This window comes from Ornithorhynchus anatinus, chromosome 3 (genome assembly GCF_004115215.2).
Source record: "Ornithorhynchus anatinus isolate Pmale09 chromosome 3, mOrnAna1.pri.v4, whole genome shotgun sequence".
Classification (NCBI taxonomy): domain Eukaryota; kingdom Metazoa; phylum Chordata; class Mammalia; order Monotremata; family Ornithorhynchidae; genus Ornithorhynchus; species Ornithorhynchus anatinus.
In genome coordinates, this window is record NC_041730.1 from 59,753,433 (window position 1) to 59,771,056 (window position 17,624).

The following is a 17,624-nucleotide window of genomic DNA, read 5'->3' on the forward strand; positions in this document are numbered from 1 at the left end:
CCACTGCAAATGATTTCTGTTTCTGTGTCAAGCTTGTTTGATGAGTAATCTTAAAATATTACTTCAAAAAGTTGATCAGTGGTGAAGGGCTCTCTCCGGTCTTTCCCCAGCACCGTGAGCAGAGGAGAAACCAAAATGAACCGAGAGGAACTTAGACGGATTATCCTGGGGACTACGCCGATGTACAGACTCTCAAAATAGGCAAGGTGCCTTCAGTACAAAGATTTTCACTTTGTCTGGCTTGGATATCTCAACCTTGACCTAGACTGAAAGAGGACTGAAGTCTCCAAGACCTGAGTTTGTTTAGACAACGGGGATGATAAACTCCCTATATAAGCCCTAAGTCTTAATCAAAACTTAGCAGAAGATAATAAAGTGAGATTTTTCCTATGTGTAATGTTTTTTAATGTTTGTCTACCCTGACTGTAAGCTGTTTGTGGGCTGGGATCACATCTACCAACTCTATGATAATACACTTTATTAAGTGCTTAGTTTAGAGTGTTCTGCATGCAGTAAGTGCTCAATAAATAGCATTAACTGATCACCTGACAAAGAAAAATCCCTTTAAATAATGCTCCAATAACAACAACGATGATATTTATTCTGCACCTGTGCTAAGTGATAAGGAAAGTATAAGTTCATGAAAATGGACACAATCCAGAAGGTGCATGACCTAGTAGAAAGAGCAAAAGTCTGGGAGTCAGGATTCTAATCCTGGCTCCCCCACTTACATCATGTGTGACCTTGGGTAAGTCACCTAAGTTCTCTATATATCAGTTTATTCATATATTAAATGAGGCTTTAATACCTGTTTTCTCTCCAGCTTAGACAGTGAGCCCCATGTGGAGCAAGTACTGTCTGATCTGATTGTATTATATCCTCACCCACACATAAAGTGCTTGAGCAGTAGTGAGCACTTAAATATCAATTAATTAATCAACACATACTATGTGCAGAGGACAGTCCAAAAGTAAGGACCTTATAGTCTAGAGGGGGAGACAGATGTTAAAATAAATAAATAAATTACAAATTCATACATAAGTGCTGTGGGGCTGAAATTGGGGTCAATATCAAATGTTTAAAGGGTACAGATCCAAGTGCATATGTGACACAGAAAGAAGAGGGAATAGGGGTTTAAGTAGAGAAGACCTCTTGCAGTAGATGTGATTTTTAGATAGAGTAGATTTTTAGATTTAGTAGATATAAGTCTTTGAAGGAAGGGACAGTTGTGGTCTGGCATGTATGGAAAGGGAGGGGTTCCAGGTCAGAGGTTGGAAGTGGACAAGACTTCAGCAGCGAGATAGACGAGACCAGATACAGTGAGTAAGTTGGCATTAAAGGAGAGAAGAGTACAGACTGAGTTGTAGTAGGAAGTGAACGAGACAAGTTAGGACGGCGCAAGCTGAGTATTCTACAGTCGACAGTAAGAAATTCATGTTTAATGAGGAGGTGGATGGGCAACCACGCGCAGTTCTCAAGCAGTGGGGCTAAGTAACCGAAATGCTTCTTTAGAAAAATATGGGCAACAAAATGAAATAAGGACTGGAGTTGGGAGAGAGAGGAGACAGGGAATTCAGTGAGGAGGCTAATACAATAGTCAAGGAAGGATATGATAGGAGCTTGGGTGAGCTCAGTAGTAGCAATTTGGATGGAGTGGAAAGGATGGATTTTAGCAATGCTGTGAAGGTAGAAATGTGAACGATTGAATATGTGCGCTGAATGAAAGATTAGTTCTCTTCTATATGCTTAGTACAGTGCTCTGCATAGAGTAAGCACTCAATAAATATCACTGTTTGATTGATGGAGGCAGAGGAGGACCTATGAAAAAGACTAAGAAGGAGTGTTCAGAGAGTTAGACGGGGAATAGGAAGATGACAGATTCAGGGAAGCCTAAGTTAGATAATGTTTCCAGAAGGGGGTAGTTCAGTATCAAAGGCAGCTGGGAGGTCAAGGAGGATTAGGGTGGTGAAGAGGACAATGTATTTGGCAAAAAGGTCATTGGTGATTTTAGATTGGGAAGCTTCCAAGGAGTGAAAGGAGTAGAAATCAGATTAGGAAGAGTCAAGGATAGAATTAAAGGAGAAGGAGATACAATTACAACAGGAGGGAGCCATGGGGTTAAGGGAGGGTTTTTGTTTTTGTTTTAGGTTAATAATAATAATAATGTTGGTATTTGTTAAGCACTTACTATGTGCCAAGCACTGTTCTAAGCACTGGGGTAGATACAAGGTAATAATAATAATCATAATGATAATGTTGGTATTCGTTAAACGTTTACTATGTGCTGAGCACTGTTCTGAGTCCTGGGGTAGATTAGAGAAGCAGTGTGGCACAGTGGAAAGAGTGTGGGCTTGGGAGTCAGAGGTCATCGTTTCAAATCCCGGCTCTGCCACTTCTCAGCTGTATGACTGTGGGCAAGTCACTTAACTTCTCTGTGCCTCAGTTACCTCATCTGTAAAATGGGGATTAACTGTGAGCCTCACGTGGGACAACCTGATTACCCTGTATCAACCCTAGCGCTTAGAACAGTGCTCTGCACATAGTAAGTGCTTAACAAATACCAACATTATTATATAGGACAATCAGTTTGTCCCATGTGAGGCTCACAGTCTTCATCCCCATTTTACAGATGAGGGAACTGAGGGACCAAGAAGTTAAGGGACTTGCCCAAAGTCACACAGCTACCAGGTGGCAGAGCCGGGATTAGAACCCATGCCCTCTGACTCCTAAGCCCAGGCTCTTGCCACTGAACCACACTGCTTCTCTTAAGAGATGTATAAGAATTTTGAAGTGGAGGGAAGAAACCATTGACTGCAAAGGGAGCAGTTAAAGACTGTGTTAGGGAGGGAAGAATGGAAGGGCAGGTAAATTGATAAGATGCAAAGGAATGGGGTCAGAGGCACAGGTGAGGGGGATTTTGAGAGGAAGTGGGAGATCTCTTCTTGAGATATTGCTGTAAAAATGGGAGAGGAGGAGAAGAGACAGGAGAAGAGAGGAACTAGAGAAAAGCAGGATATTGGGGAGGTCATATCTAATGGCTTCAATTTTATTAATAAAATATGTGGCCAGGCCGTTAGAGGAAAGGGATGAGAAGGGTTGCGAGATAGGGAGCTTGAGGGGGGATATGAAGTCTGAAACAGCTCTAGCAGGCAATGGTATGGAGGTGAGTAAAGTTGAAAAAGTATAGTTCCTGGGCAAAGGAGAGAGCAAAATTCAAGCAGGTGAGAATGAAATTTAAGATGGAAAAGTTCAGCCTGGTGTCTGGGTTCCAGCAGGAGCGCTCTACAAATGCAGCTTGAACACAGAGCAGATACTATTTTTATTATTAGTCCCTGCCTAGAAAGGGACTCACAATTAACTCTCCTGCTGGAAGTTAAATTGTAGCACTACTTCTTACAATGGTCCTACTCTTTAGACTATGGATGTTTTCAGAACTGCTCCTATTTGTATTGCAAATCACAGAGAGATGTGCCACAAAGTACCAACAAAGGCCAATGAAGTTCTTCCATTTGCAGGGGCTGAATGTTAGCGTTTATTTAGAGTGCCTTGTGGTTCCTAAATTATACATGGAAATCAATATGCATCTTGAATTTACATATCACCTGAAAAGGATGAGATTGTCCCTTTTCCTCCTGGACCATATTTGTTATCCTGAAATGAATAACATATGGATGTCCCAAATCCTTCTCTGTAGCCCGATCCTTCTCTCCTATGGGAAAATGTCTTGCAGTAGATTTGCTTAAAGACACAGGTAAATAAAGTTCTCCAGTGCCTGCCATGAAGGTTCAACATTAATTTCAGTCCTGTTGGACTAATGCTACGCTTCAACCTAGCCTCAAAATCTCATTGCTTTTTTTTGCCAGTTAGGCTTGGTTTCTCATTAAGAGCTATCAAATCCAATCAGGTAAGCCAGTGTTACTGTTCTCATTCCTCAGGTCCAATGTATTCATCTCTTTCCCAATGAACTGAGCTCGACACCTGCGAGGAGTTGTCACTCAACCTCAATATTATCGGGCTGATGCTTTTTGACTCCTCATATGGGAGACAAGAGCAATCAGACCTCAATCGTTTCCAAACGGAGAAAGAGTTCTCAAACCTTTGGCAGTCACCAAGCGTCTGCTGTGACCTAAGAATCACAGAAGAAAGACTATCAAGAAAGTGGATATGAGTCTTCCTGCCCACCCACCTCCCAACTGATACTATCCCTCTTTTTTCTTGGCCCCCTTCTATCCCCCTCCTTTCCAAAAGCATATCTTTGGGGGAGTAGGTTGCAGATTCAGTGGTGGATCCTTGCAAATGACACAAATTTTTGTACTGTGCTCACTCTCTTAAAGGCTGAGTTATGTTTATTTAATTTACTTCCTGTCATGCAGAAAAGCTCATAGATCACATCGTGTGTGTTTGTGCTTTTGTGTGTGTGTGTGTGTGTGTGTGCGAGGAAGAGAGAGAGAGAGAGCTAGAGAGAGAGAGAGCACAAAAGAGCGAGTGTATGCATGCTTGGAGAAAGAAAGCAAACCAGGGTAGGCAGTAATGGAACCGCAAATGAGCTGATGCTATCTACCAGCCTAGTTAGAATTCTGTCCCCTTCCTGTTTTGCATTTGTGGGCCTGTAATTTAAAATTACAAATACTGCTACATCTCTCTTCCTCACTTCACACCATCCTCCCTACCATCTCCATCTACTCCCTGACCACCCCCTTAATGCACATCTACTCCCAGACCGTCCCACCCTTTTCAATGCCTCTCTCTGGTTCAGAAGCACCATTTGTGCTTCACTGCACAGATCACTGGCATTTGGTTTCCTTGGGCTAATTCCTGGGGTCCTTTAACTTCTCATATGACAGAAGTTATAATGTCTGTTAAAAACACTCAGATGGAAGCATGATCTTAGGGAGCAGAGGCAGAGCACTAGGATTGATAAGCAAGAGGGAGGAAGTTGGGAGGAGTAAGAGAAAGGTGAAAGAAGAAAGGTAGAGAAAGCTGGTTTCCCTACAGTGGCTTGGCCATGTTTGTAAGCAGACTGGATTTTCAGGGTGGGTGGTAGTCTTTGACAGTGAACACTGGAAACAGCTGGCAAAGGAATGTTGCCTCCCCACAGCAGGCCTAGTCGATTCTCCTAATTCCAGACTTTTGTGAGAAGGTTCGGGGAGCTGGACCTTGGTGTGATCTGTTTCAACCAACCACTTAGACAGTGCTTCCCCACCACCCAGTGGGACAGGGGCTGTGTCCAACCTTGAAAAGTCAGAGGATGAGAGAAGGGGGCAGAAAGACACACAGAGAGGAGAAATAGATGGAAAGAGGCAGAGAGAGATAAAGCCATAAAAAGGGGGGAGATAGAAAGAGAGGAGACACACCAAGTCAGAAGCAGAGAGGAGATAGAGTGACAGGAGATCATCATTTTGAAGATGGAACTACTAAAAAAAAAACTGATGTAGAGACCATTCCTTCGTCATTATTTGCTTGGACTAGTTGAAGTAAAGAAGGAGCGTGGCTCATAGGAAAGATCACAGGCTTGGGAGTTAGAGGTCAAGGGATCGAATCCTGGCTCTGCCACTTGTCAGCTGTGTGACTGTGGTCAAGTTACTTAACTTCTCTGTGCCTCAGTTCCCTCATCTGTTAAATGGGGATTAAGACTGTGAGCCTTACATGGGACAACCTGATTACCCTGTATCTAGCCCAGCGCTTAGAACAGTGTTATCCACATAGTAAGTGCTTAACAAATACCAACATTATTATTACTATTATTCCTTCCTTCTCTGATATGTTTTCTTCATATTATAAGGGCTCTTTTTCCAGCCTGTCTCTTAGAATGCTGCTTTGAGTAGCCTCCCCATCATGAGCAACCTTATTTTTGATTGTTGCCTCTGGGTTAGTCTATCCTGACAGTCCACTGAAATGTCATATCGCTTGAGGTTGTACTTCATTGTGTTTTGAAATCATATATCCAGCTTTCCTGGTGAATGTGCTGCTCCTTTCAGTTCACCATGTGATAGTTGTTTGATTGTCTTGCTGTCATCCCTTTCAGTTCAGTGGTGTTGCTGTGAACATGGCCTCAAAGCAGAGGACCAGACTGTGCTCCAGGATCTTATGGCTGATTACCTCAACCTCCTCTTTGCTGTCGAATATGGTTGGTAGAGGATAGTGTGGAGAAACAACCTGGGAAACAGGATATGCATTTTCTAGTAGATCCAAGAGTAACAAACTCATAGACAGCTGGGCACAATAACAGACTCGGAGACTTTTTACTTGGTATGAATCTTGATGGTCCCTAGTCCTCAAACTATCACTATGGATTGACCATACATCTTACTTTTGCTGGATTTTTGAAGGCTGCCCAAGTGGACTATAATCTCCCCCCATACATTGTAAGCTCCCTGTAGGCAAACATCTTGTTTATCAACTCAGTTACATGGAATTTTCCCAAGCCTTTACTGGACAGACTAAGTGCTCAATAAGATAATCATTGACTGATTGATGAATTATTAAAAAAAAAATACAAATGTAATGAAATCAAAATCACCCCAGCCAAGCTGGTCAGCCTACTTTGAACCAATAGCCATATGGGATTGGTCATTCAACAACTTTGTCTGTCATCTATGATAATAATGTTGGTATTTGTTAAGCGCTTACTATGTGCCAAGCACTGTTCTAAGCGCTGGGGTAGACATAGAGGAATCAGGTTGTCCCACGTGGGGCTCACAGTCTTAATCCCCATTTTACAGATGAGGGAACTGAGGCATAGAGAAGTTAAGTGACTTGCCCACAGTCACACAGCCGACAAGTGGCAGAGCTGGGATTCGAACTCATGAGCCCTGACTCCAAAGCCCGTGCTCTTTCCACTGAGCCACGCTGCTTCTCCAGCCATGCTGCTTCGTTGGAGCCCAGTCAGGACCTAACATGTTTGGGTCCCTCAACATTCTGGGATTTGTAGTTTAGTCATCTTCCTTTCTACCTCCTTCCTCACATCACCTTTCTTTGCTTATATACACACCATAAAGGAAGGGAAAATCTCACAAGCAGGGAATGGTATTAGGGTGTCCAGGACTTCAAAAATAATAATATGATCAGCCTGGGGTTGTATGGAAAAGGACAACAACAGTGAAATATCAAAACATGCTCTCTTTAGATAGATGTTGGTATTTGTTAAGCGCTTACTATGTGCTGAGCACTGTTCTAAGCGCTGGGGTAGACATAGGGGAATCAGGTTGTCCCACATGGGGCTCACAGTCTTAATCCCCATTTTACAGATGAGGGAACTGAGGCACAGAGAAGTTAAGTGACTTGCCCACAGTCACACAGCCGACAAGTGGCAGAGCTGGGATTCGAACTCATGAGCCCTGACTCCAAAGCCTGTGCTCTTTCCACTGAGCCACGCTAACTCTTCAACCCATCTAATCAGAAATTATTTGGAAACAGGACTAATGGGAAGGATTTCTGATTCAATTCTAATAATAATAATAATTGAGGTATTTGTTAAGCATTTACTATATGCTGGCACTGTACTAAGCACTGAGATGGTTACAAGCAAATCGGGTTGGACACAGTCCCTGTTCCACATAAGACTCTCTGTCTCAATCCCCATTTCCCAGATAACTAGGGCACAGACAAGTGAAGTGATTTGCCCGAGGTCACAAAGCAGATTAGTGGCAGAGCTGGAATTAGAACCCATTGACCTTCTGACTCCCAGGACCATGCTCTATCCACTAGACCATGCATAATAAGGGTGGGGAAACCTAATCATTTGTTCAATCAGTGGCACTTATTGAGCATACACTGTGTTCAGAACACTATACTAAGTGCTTGAAATTGTACAATAAAACAGAATTGGTAGATAAAATCCTCCCCTCAATAAGATCAATTAATCAATAGTAGTTATTGATTAGCACTTTTTGAAAGCTTATTTTGTGCAGATCACTGTACTAAGCTTTTAGGAGAGTAAAATAGAGTTGAGACATGATCCCTGCCCTTAATGACCTTAGCATCTAAATGGAGAGATGGGAACTAAAGTAAATTACAGATAAAGGAAAGGAAAATAATTTCAAGATTAGTTGTGTTTAAGGAAGAGATGGTGTGACAACCCAAGTGCTTTTTGAAATGAAGACTAGGTGATGGAGTAAATGGGAAAATAGGGAGGAGAAATAAGTGTTAAGTCAGGAAAGGCTTCCTGGAGAAGATGTGATTTCAGAAGGGCTTTAAAAATGGGGAGAGCAGTGGTCTGCCAGGTGATAATAATAGTAATAGTAATGATAATAATTGTAGTATTTGTTAAGTGCTTACTATGTGCCAGGCACTGTGGTGGATACAAGCGTATGGGGTTGGATACAGTACTTGTTCCATTTGAAGTGACTGGTCCAAGGCCACAAAGCAGACAAGTGGCAGAGCTGGGATTAGAACTGATGACCTTCTGACTCTCAGGCCCTAACTCTATCCACTATGTCATGCTGCTGTGAAAGGGGTGGCAGTTCCAAGCTGGAAGGAGGGCTTGAGCCAGGGTAGATGGCAAAATCTTTAAGAGTAGTTGATCCTGGGCTAGACTGGAGGAAGGGTAGCTACTGCTGACACCCAAAAGCAGGGGGATAGGAGTCAGAAGGTTCTGCGTTCTAATCCTGACTCCACCACGTCTGCTGTGTGACTTTGGGCAAGTCTCTTAATTTCTCTGGGCCTCAGTTACCTCATCTGTAAAATGGGGATTAAGAGTGTGAGCCCCATGTTGGACTGGGATTGTGTCCAACCTGATTAACTTGTATCTTCCTCAGTGCTTAGAACAGTGCTTGGCACATAGTAAGCATTTAGCAAGTACTATTGCTATTATTATTTTTATATGCTTTTCCTGCATTCTGTCCAGATTACAGAGCAACACAGCCATGTCCTATGGAACACTCTAAAATAGTCCATCAGAGTGTTTCTCCAGAAGGACTTGTGACCCTTCCAATCTTCACTCCCTCCCCTCCCCCAATTATTGCTCCAGAGCTACATTTGCCCCTCCCAGATCCCTGTGAACATGGATGCGCCTCTAACCTCTTGAGCTTAGTTTCAAGAGCTAAGGCAGAGGGAAATAAGGTCCTTAAAATAAAAATTCCAGACATAGAGGTACCTGATGCCATATATCTACTAGACAGGGGACAGACCAACTTAATAAAACTGAGGAAGTAGTGTGGACTAGTGGAAACAGCCCAGGCCTGAGAGTCAGGGGATCTGGGTTCTAATCCCAGCTCTGCAACTTTTCTCCTGTGTAACCTTGGGCAAGTCCCTTAAATTATCTGGGCCTCACTTACCTCATCTGTAAAATGGGGATTAAAACTGTGCGCCCCATGTGTGACATGGATTGGGTACAACTTGATTATACTCTATCTACCCCAGAGCTTTATACACTAACTGGTATATAAAAGATGCTTAACAAATACCATTAAAAAACTGTACTACCTGGTTCAAAATTGGGCTTATATATGCACTATCCAGAGGAAAGTCGTGACAGATGAGAAGTCCCGATGGAATCATTTCAGAAGTCAAGACTTGCCCATTTGTGGGAAAGTTCACCTGTCTAAATAAAGAGCATGGGCTTTGGAGTCAGATGTCATGGGTTCAAATCCCGGATCTGCCACTTGTCATCTGTGTGACTGTGGGCAAGTCACTTAACTTCTCTGTGCCTCAGTTACCTCATCTGTAAAATGGGGATTAAGACTGCGAGCCTCACGTGGGATAACCTGATTCCCCTGTGTCTACTCCAGCACTTAGAACAGTGCTCTGCACATAGTAAGTGCTTAACAAATACCAACATCATCAAATAAGTAAAGTCAAGGGGAGCTTGGGGTTAATAAGTTTTGTTAGCATATTATTTTGAATTGCTATCATTATTTATTTCGCCTAGAGACCTGTAGGCAAGGCATTTTATTAATATTAAATCTGTGTTCAGCACTGTCCATTTGCAGGGTGCTTCATCATCATTAATTATTCCCCCCAACAACCTGGTGAGTTCAATCAGGCTGCCTTTGCAAATGAGGGAACTCAGACCCAGCCTGAGACCCTCACCCCAAGTCACGCCCTCTGTGGGAAGGCTGGGTTTTAAATTCCCCGGTCCTGCCTCCCTGGCCAGGCTCTGGCTGGTCAGGGCTAGGGCTTCTCCACTGGACACAGCATGATGATTGCAGACCTCGGGGCACAGATAGGTCCCTTTGCAGAAGCCCCCAGGCCCGCCCAGCCAGGTCAGCTCCAACTGAGAAATAACAGAGGCCCTGAGGAGATCCAGAAGACCAGTTGGTCAGATTAATTTTGAGATTAATAGAGTTTTTCATTTACCACAGCTTTGGGCTCAAAACCCCAATGAGCCAGAAAGTGTCCAGGGCATGTTTTATAGAGAGGACTAAGATCACACACACCAAGTAATTAATAGAGACGGGTCTGTGGTATTGGACTCTCCCGAGCACTTAGAACAGTGCTCTGCACAAACTAAGTGCTCAAAAAATACCATTTATTGATTGATTGAAACCCTCAAGTCTCAGTCCACCCTAGTTTTACTAGAAATGTGGGCAGGGGGGAGGGAGGGTGATTGAAAAAAATAAAAAGGAGAAAACTGTCTAAATAGGGAAATAGGGCATGCACACCCCCCCTCTCCCAAACACACACACACACACTCATGCAAACATATTTATATGTGACTCCCCACCAGGGTCATTATATTTGTAAAATCTAAGGCTCAGAAATGTAAATTCATCCTAGAGAAATTGTACAAGTATACACAAAAAAGGACAGGAAAATGTATCGTGAGGAGGAGGGCACCCGACAGTTACCTTGGAGAGAGAAATCAATTGGAACCAAAAAGGGCTGTCAAGGGAAGGCTTCCAGGAGGGGGTGGCCTTTTGGTAGGTGTTTTCTAGTGGAAAGGATATTGTTTTAAAAAGCTTAATGGAGAAAGCCATTCTAGCAAGGGGAACTGTAAGCATAATGATCCAGAAGCAGGAGAGATTAATTTTCCTCCACGTAAGTAAGGGAATCTGGTTTTGAATGAAGTTGGTTAGTTTCAACATGTCCTATCCTTGAGGGTAGGGGATATGTCTACAAACTATATTGCACTGTACTCTCCCAAGAGCTTAATACTTTTCTCTTCATCCAGCATTCAGTAAATACCAGTGATTGACTGATACTCTCCTAACACTTAGTACTGTGACCTTGCAAACACTAAGCACTTAATAAATCATCGACTGATGGATTGATACTCTACCAAGAGCTTAGTTACCATGCTCCTAACACAGTAAGAACTCAAATATTATTTATTGATTTGTTATAGCTGTTTTCTAGGGGAAAGCTTCTTTTTTCCATTAAATGTATGAGCTCGTCTTGGAAATTGGGACAGAACCCCAGCAATTCATAAAAACAGGTGCTCTTCTGGAATGTGAACCTGTCTTCCCCCTCACCTCCCTGGCCACCATCCCTACCCTTACCACTGCAGCCAGTTTCTTTCCTGCATCCCTGCCCCTACCCAAGAAGTTCCTTTGGCTTTATGTTTAAGTCCTTTGAAGGCATTAAATGCAAGAAGAGTTCATAGATTTATAATAACTTTGTGATACCTAGTAGAGCACCGTGTCAATTGAATCTGAATCAATTTAACAACTCTGATACAAATTCAGGATTGGAGAACCACGAGAGAGCAACCTGCTTTCCTTGTTAGCAACCCCACCCTGGTCCGCTCTCCTCCATGTAATTGTACCCGATGGAGTGACCGATGGTAAATGTGTTACATTTTGCTGACAACACAAGGCTAGAGAGAAGTACTCAGACTTAAGAAGCAAGGAAAATTCAACAGGATGTGCTGAGCCTTTGAGCAGTTATGCCCCAAATGAAATTCAGTATCGACAAACCTGCTGTAATGCGATTGGCCGAGAAAAACTCAACAAGGTGGAAAATGCTAACTCATGACAGGGACATTCTCAAAGGCACATTTGGGCCACTGTTCTGCCAACATCTGGGGGGGGAATCATTAAAGTTAACCACTTGAAGAAGCTAGTTTCCTTTTCAAATTAAAATAACATGACTAACCTGCTCCTCGCCTTCCCTTCCCACCCGCCCACTGGGGAATTTCTTTAAGGAAAACTACAGAGGTTTATAATCATAGGTTGACATTGAGAGGGAAATTAATATTTTCTTAAAAAAAAAAAGAGTACCTAATTTTAAATCTCACAGGTTAATGTTTTCCTTCCCCCCTGCCCAAAAATAAAGTTGTCATCTCAACAAGGGAGTGGTCATTCCAGATTTGATTTAGGTTCAGTGGCTCATTAAAATTGCTTTTACAGTTTTATAGGGTGGGTGGCAAGTGGATATAAAGACCAAAGCTTGAGGAAAAATAAATGAAGTCCCTTAAAAAGCTAATAGGGTGTTTCTCATCCGATGAATCAATGAATGGTATTTATTAAGTGCTCACTGTGTGCAGAACACTATACTCAGCTCTTGGAAGAGATTTATTTGAACAATCATGTCCATGTGTAGACATGCCCCAAGGTTTCCTGATTTTTGCTGTCATCCGTGAATATATTTCCTGGGGACTTTAATCTCCAGGCAAGATATCAAACTGCAAATTGCATATGGATGTTATTCAGAGAAGGAATGAATTGGGTTGTATTGGATTCCATTTGACAATCAGAGTCTCATTTCCAAAATTCCAATACTTTTCTCTGCCACCATCTAATTTCTAATTTGAGAAGTGCCTCCTGGGTGGGGAAATCTAAAATAATCAATCAATTGTATTTACTGAGTGCTTACTATGTATGGAGCACTGTGCTAAGTGTTTGGGAGAGTACAATGCAACAGAATCAGCAGACACATTCCCTGCCTATAACAGGCTTGCAGTTTGGAGGGAGAGAATTCATAAAATGCTTAGTGTTTCAAGAAATATGCTAAGTGTTGGGGTAGATAAATTACTATTATATCAGACACGGTTTCAGTCACACACAGTCTTCACAGTCTTACAGGGAGAAAACAGGTACTTAAACCCAGTTTTGCAGATGAGGAAACCTGAGGCCCAGGAAAATTACATGACTTGTTTTAGATTATATCACAGGCAAATTACTGAGCAGGGATTAGAATTCTGGACTTTCTGTGCTCTTTCCGATAGGCCATGCATCCAAGAACCTCTACACATGAAAGTCAAAGGGTACAAACTTAGCACTTCTTTGACGGAATGGGTAAACACTGTCAGAACCCACAGAATTGACTAAGTGCCTTCCATCTCCACAGCAATGGGCTAGGGACTGGAAAATGTACAAAAATAGAAGTGATCCTGCCCCTTATGAAGTTTACAGTCTAACTGGATTAGCAATGGTTCTGTCTTTCCTTCACTTGGCACATGGACATGGGCCCTTTGCCATCTTTCTTCTCAGAAAAAAAAAAAATCTGCATTGAGTCTCTATTAGGGATGCAGGAAGAATCTGAGATTTTCTGGAACTAGAGAATGAGCATGGTACTTAAAGTGTGGTGGCAACCAATAATTCAGGATTAGAAAAATGAACACTGCTCTCTTAATAACTTGTGTCAGTCAAGTAGAAATGGTTTTGCTTTTAGCTGGGTTTTTTTTTCCTAAACAATAATAATAATAATGACATTTTTAAGAACTCACTAGGTGTCAAGCCCTGTTCTATTGGGATACTTTAAATCGAGATTGTCTATCCTGCATTAGTCTTGACACCTGCACACACGGATACAATCTCATGTCATTGGTGTCATCTAGACTATGAGCCCGTTGTTGAGTAGGGATTGTCTCTGTTGCTGAATTGTACTTTCCAAGCACTTAGTACAGTGCTCTGTACACAGTAAATGCTCAATAAATGTGATTTAATGAATGAACTAGGACAGTTTTATATGTGCATGCACACAGACACACACACACACACACACACACACTGGCATACAACTATTTAGAAATCTACTCCATAGAAGTTTCTTCCCTATTTCTTATCCCCTTGCCTGCTCCAATGATATAGTCTGACTCAGCTAATTAAATCAGTTATACAAAGATGCAAGAAGAATTTCTAAATTGAAGGTTTTTCATTCATTAATCAGTAAATCAATTAATGGTATTTATTAAGGCTTACTATGTAAAGATCACTTTACTAAGCCCTTGGGAGAGTACAACAGGGTGGAAGATTCGTTCCCTGTCCCCACTGAGCTTACAATCTAGAGGGGGAGACAGGCATTAATACAAAAACTAGTTATGGCTATGTATATATAAATCTGTGTCTTAGGGAGGTGTTCATTCATTCAATAGTATTTATTGAGCACTTACTAGGTGCAGAGCACTGTACTAAGCTCTTGGAATGTACAAATCAGCAACAGAGACAGTCCCTGCCCATTGATGGGCTTACAGCTTAATCAGGGGAGACAGACAAAGACAATATCAATAAATAGAATCAAGGGGATGTACATCTCATTAAAGCAATAGCAATAAATAGAATCTAGGTGATGTACATCTCATTAACAAAATAAATAGGGTAATAAAAATATATATACAAATGAGCAGATGAGCACAGTGCTGAGGGGAGGAGGAGAAGGAGAGGAGTAGAGGGGGAGGAGCAGAGGGAAAGGAGGGAAAAGGGGGCTTAGCTGAGGGGAGGTGAAGTGGGGGTAGAGGGGCGGCAGAGGGAGCATAGGGGAAAGGGGAAGCTCAGTCTGGGAAGGTCTCTTGGAGGAGGTGAGCTCTCAGTAGGGCTTTGAAAAGGAGAAGAGAATTAGTTTGGCAGAGGTGAGGGGGCAGGGTATTCCAGGACAGCGGGAGGACATGGCCCAGGGTTGACAGCGGGATAGGCGAGAACGGGGGATGGTGAGGAGGTGGGCGGCAGAGGAGCAGAGCATGTGGGGTGGGCAGTAGAAGGAGAGAAGGGGGGAGAGGTAGGAGGGGGCAAGGTGATGGAGAGCCTAGTAGCCTAGAGTGAGAAGTTTTTGTTTTGTGCGGAGGTCAACAGGTAACCACTGGAGGTTTTTAAGAAGGGGAGTGACAAGTCCAGAGCGTTTCTGCAGGAAGATGAGCTTGGCGGCGGAATGAAGAATAGACTGGAGCGGGGAGAGACAGGAGTAAGGGAGATCGGAGAGAAGGCTGACACAATAATCCAGCCGGGATATTATGAGAGCCTGTACCAGTAAGATAGCTGTTTGGGTGGAGAGGAAAGGGCGGTTCTTGGCGATATTATAAAGGTGAGACCGGCAGGTCTTGGTGACGGATTGGATGTGTGGGGTGAATGAGAGAGCCAAGTCAAAGATGACACCAAGTTTGCGGGCTTGAGAGCCGGGAAGGTTGGTCGTACCATCCACGTCACTCGCCCGCCGGCTCGGGCCCGGCCCCTGGCCTTCCCCCGCACCGAGTCGGGGGCCAAGAGGCGAAGCTCACGAGGCCCTTTTCATTTCCAAACTAAATGCATGACACGTGGCTCAGTGGAAAGAGCACGGGCTTTGGAGTCAGGGCTCATGAGTTCGAATCCCAGCTCTGCCACTTGTCAGCTGTGTGACTGTGGGCAAGTCACTTAACTTCTCTGTGCTTCAGGTCCCTCGTCTGTAAAATGGGGATTAAGACTGTGAGCCCCACGTGGGACAACCTGATTCCCATGTGTCTACCCCAGCGCTTAGAACAGTGCTCGGCACATAGTAAGCACTTAACAAATACCAACATTATTATTATTATTATAGGGAAGTCAGGAAGAGGACAGGGCTTGGGGGGGGGGGAAGATAAGGAGCTCAGTTTTGGACATGTTGAGTTTTAGGTGGCGGGCAGACATCCAGGTAGAGATGTCCTGGAGGCAGGAGGAGATACGAGCCTGAAGGGAGGGGGAGAGAAAGGGGCAGAGGTGTAGATTTGTGTGTCATCTGCATAGAGATGATAGATGAAGCCATGTGAATACCACGCGCTCAAAGGTGTGAATACCATGTGCCCAGAGGGTACAGATCCAAGTGCAGGATACAGATCCATGCATAAAAATAATAGCCAATTATACTCGGGGAACAGACTCATATAAATAATTTAAAAACAGTCCAAAGACAGTCTGACCTCACCACCTCTCAGAAGGTTACCCCCATATGGTCTATGCTACTTTCAGAGCTGGAATCTCCAAGTTTGAAAAGGAAAATGAACACTGGTCAAAAATTAAGCTTCTTTAGATGAATCCCTAGTAAAGAAATTTAACCTAGATGTGTGGTCATCTCCAAGGACATCCTGATGATGCCACCTTCTCAACCTCTCTTGCATTTTCCTATTCTTCCCATTCACTATCTGTCAAAAATTATTGCCTGCATCCAGATTCAAATTGAAATGTGAGCTCCCTGAAGCATAGAAGCTATCTTGCTATTGTTGTACTATCCTCAGTGCTTAGTAACAGTGCATAGTCCTCAGTTAGGGGCTCAATAAATATCGACTGATTGAGCTATCGATTGATTCTGGCTCTATTTCTGCTTCCCCAAGCTTTCAACTGTATCCACCAACTTTTCCTTTTGATTTGCAACCTACCTCATAGAAACGATGACTCTTTTCAAGAAGCAGAAGTGCCACATTTCAGCTTCCAGGCAATACATTAAGGATCTTCCTCCATCTCTCCAAATGGATTTGAACAGCCATTTTGGAAGCTGGGTTCACTATAGAGCTTCACTGATAGTATCCCAGGAGGGAGAGTGAAAAGCCACTGCGGAGACTTACTTGAAAGAGAGACAGGAAATAATTTCCAAATTACTACTGACTATTAAAACAGGGCATGAGGTCCTCTGGTTATTCCTTTTACTATTAGTTAATTTTAGCAGTGGGGAGTCTATTAACTGACCAGCTAGCTTCCTGGCCCAGCATCTGCTAACCAATGAACTGTGATTCGCACAATAAAAATAAGATTGTGTCCAGACGATAAAATGATGGGGGATATGGACTTCATTTTAAAGTGACAGCATCTCATGTTTTCCTTTCCTTAATTTATTTTTAAAGCCAATCTTCTTCACCTCAGCTTCAACAAACTGACATTATCTTCATGAAAGTTCCAAAAAAGGGAGAAAGATGAGAATAAATAAGAGTTAATGAAAGCAAAACACTCTATGCAGATACTTTTAGTGTGGAATGGTAAGCAGAATGATTTGGGGATGATTTCCTAAAAAGGAAACAGGATATGTGTGAAATCATGGTAGGAAAATGAAATTGACATGCTTTATACTGTGTATGGGAACTAATGATTTAAACATAATGTTTTCCAGGGTTGGTATATATGGATAATTTCTTAACCTATAAAAACTCCCTAAATGTGGGGTAAATTGTGATTTTTATATTAATTTAGGGAATGCAGGCAAACAATTTAAACTTTCTGTATGCTTGTTAATGTAAATATTGCAAAAGCATTGAAATTAACGTGAATTTACTCTACTTTCTGCACCATTAAAGTTAATGTCTGTAGATATTGCTTGGTTACTTCAACTGAGCACTGAAAACATTTATTCCTGCAAGTTACATGTTCCTGAATATAAATTGGTAAACTACCTCTACAGTCATCTCTGAAAACCATCTCTGTCAGATTCTTACCCCACAGCTACCCAATTCAACCCCAATCACTCAGATCGTTTCAGAAATAAAGTCCATAAACACAATTCCAGGAGCTGATTTCTGTTCAGTATTGGAA